The 3,199-nt window shown below is 40.0% G+C and overlaps 1 non-coding gene across 1 annotated transcript; it reads right to left on the bottom strand.

The window, feature by feature from the left end:
- Window positions 1–601: 601 nt before the first annotated feature.
- On the bottom strand, window positions 602–708 carry LOC141624791 (small nucleolar RNA R71). The gene has a single exon (XR_012534596.1). It is a non-coding gene; the product is annotated as a small nucleolar RNA R71 (small nucleolar RNA).
- Window positions 709–3,199: the final 2,491 nt, after the last annotated feature.

Here is a 3,199-nt window from a genome sequence, read left to right as displayed (position 1 = left end):
TTCAAGTTGTTTGATATTTTGCATGTCTAGGAGATCACAAGGTAACTTGTTATCCATTGATCTTGATATTGAAAGAACTTTGACCAACAATAGAAGACTTTCTAGAAATACTTTGAGAGGTATTGGTGAGATTGTGGACATTCAACCAAATAACATTGAGTTCATCAACCCTTTTGCAAGAGAAGGAGAGGATAACCCAACATATAACCAACCACAAAATCAACCCACAATGCCTAAATTTTCATCATATTCCGTACCAACCGAGGAGAACCTACCAAATAGTACTCCCACACCACAACATTTGACCGGTAATTTCATTGTAAAATCCGCATTTATACAACTAGTTGAGAGAAGTCAATTTGGGGGGATGCCTAGTGAAGACCCTCATTCTAATATGGAGACTTTTGGTGACAATTGTGATGCGATTTCTCAAACCGGAGTGACTCAAGACCAAATTCGATGGGTCTTATTTCCTTTTTCTTTGATTAGTTCCGTGAAACAATGGTTGAAGAGCCTATATAAGGCTACTCTTTGTATTGACTCTAGGAAGAAATTGGCACTTACTTTCTACAAAAAGTTCTATCCTCCGGAGAAGACTAATATGTTGAGAGCCCAAATCACCGGGTTCAAACAAAGGGATGAGGAATCTTTGTATGAAGCATGGGAGAGATTCAAGGATACTTGTCGATCTTGTCCACATCATGGACTTAGCGAGTGGTTCCTTGTACAAAAATTTTGGAATGGTCTATATGAAGACTCCCGAAACATTATCAATATGAGATCAAATTGTATGTTTACCGAAGTTGACGATAATCAAACATGGAACAAGATTGAGGAAATGGCGGTCCATAACTAGCAATATAGTAGACCTCGGAAGGCTACTAGAGGAGGAAAGCATAAAGTGGACTCTATTACTCAATTGGGTGCTCAACTTAGTGCTCATATTGACACCATTAATTTGAAATTTGAGAAGGCTATGGCTAAGCTTGAAGAAGCCTCCAAATCACCTAAGCAACATGTTAATGCCATGGTGGCATCTTCATCAATTCCAAGTGGAGTATGTGAGAGTTGTGGAACTTTGGGACATGACCAAAGTGAATGTAGGTGAACAATTGAACAAGTGAATGCTTTCCAAGCATACAAAAGTGGTACCCCTTATTCCAACTATTACAATGAAAACACCAAATTCCATCCCAACCTCTCATACAAAAGCCAAAATGTTCAAAAACCCTCAAACAACATACACCCCACCTCCAATGAGAAACCAAGCTCAAAGACCCTTTTTCAATCAAAACCAAGGTTATCAAAATCAACCTCTACACAATCAATCCAATGACCAAGGTTTTGATGTTCAAAAAGCGGTCCTCCAAATGCAAAAGAACCAACAAGAAATTTTCACTCAAATGCAAAAGGATAGCCAAGCAAAAGACGTCACCATTAACAACATACTAGCTCACACAAAGATGTTGGAGACCCAAATGTCTCAATTGGCATCTTCAAGTTCATAAAGAAAAAAGGGGCAATTACCACCTCAAGGTAATCCCCAAAGACAAGAATCGGTGAGTGCCAAGAATTTGAGGAGTGGTACAAGGTATGAAGGGCCGAAGAGGCCCGTTGATGAAGATGTTGTGAATGCTAGTGACAAGGAAAGAGTTGTTGAAGACTCTAAGAAGGAAGAAGGGCCCACCACCACTCAAGAAGTTTCAAAGGAGAATGAAGTGCAGGCTAAAGAGAAAGAGCCTATTGTGATTCGGCTTCCATTACCAAGTCGTCAAGCTAAGCCTAAGTTTGATGAACAACTTGGAAAGTTTATGGAGATTGTCAAGAACTTGGAAGTCTCAATTCCATTTATGGAATTAATCAATCATGTTCCAGCCTATGCGAAATACATGAAAGATATTCTTACAAAGAAGAAAACCATTCGGAAACTTGAGACTATTGCTTTCACTAAGGTGAGTAGTGCCATCCTACAAGTAAGTTCACCTCCAAAACTAAAGGATCCGAGAAGCTTCTCTACTCCATGTACCATTGGCGACACCACAATCAACAAAGCTCTATGTGAACTTGGGGCAAGTGTGAGTGTCATGCCATATTCAGTGTGAAAGAGGTTAGGAATGGGAGAGCTTAAGTGCACTAATATCACATTTCAAATGGCGGATCGATCAACGAAGACACCTTTAGGGGTATGGGAAGATGTGCTGGTAAAAATTGGCAAGTTCTTCATCCCGGTGGACTTTATTATTGTTGATATGGAGGAAGACTCCAACATTCCTATCATTTTAGGAAGACCTTTCTTACACACCGCGGGAGCGGTGATTGATGTGAAACATAGAGAGCTCACCCATGAAGTGGGAGATGAAACAATCACTTTTAATCTTGACAAAACAATGTGAGCTCCCCGATTGCATGAGCCATGTTTCATGGTTGATCATTATAGCCGAGAAAGTGATAGGAAGAAGTTGGCATCTCAATGCAATGAACAAGCTATGGGTAATGAATCACCACCCATATGGAAAGAGAAAGTGAACGATGCTCCGTCTAAAGAGCAAGAAAGTCTCAACAAAGAGAGCTTGAAAACCTCACTCACGACAAGTAAAGAAGAAGGCCTCATTGGCCATGACAAGAAGGAAGAAGAGTTGCTCTTGTCAAATCGTGATGTTATTGGGGAACAAGTAGATGAAGTATGCGGTCTTTGGGTTGATGATTTTGAAGGGATATTCAATCCCTATATCGGTAATGCTATGACCCAAGACCACAATGAAGAATAACGAGTGCAAAGGTCTATTGAGGACCTTTATCATGACAATGAACAAGCTTTCGAATACTTCTTCAAGGTGTTGAGCAACATCAACAGCACCTTGGCTATGCCCCCTTGACATCTCACTTATGGATGAGAGTTTGGTGGAGTCCTCCTTAAACCACCATTTGTAAATATTCTAACCCCTTAACTTGCATTTTACTTATTATATTGCATTTTTGTCAATTTTGGATTTATATTTTTATGCCTTGATCAAGATTTTCATCATTTTGAGAGAAAGTGAGGGAGGGACTTATGTGATTATTGATGTGTAGTGTTTTGACATAGTGTGGGGATAGCAATTGCCTAGGTTATCCAAGCCTTCGTAGTGCCCCCATGATGAAGACCAAAGGAATGAAGAGTACATGACACAGGTTATGAAATACCCACGGATGGAACTGA

Source organism: Silene latifolia, chromosome X, assembly GCF_048544455.1.
Source record: "Silene latifolia isolate original U9 population chromosome X, ASM4854445v1, whole genome shotgun sequence".
NCBI lineage: Eukaryota > Viridiplantae > Streptophyta > Magnoliopsida > Caryophyllales > Caryophyllaceae > Silene > Silene latifolia.
This window is presented reverse-complemented; position numbering and strand designations above follow the sequence as displayed.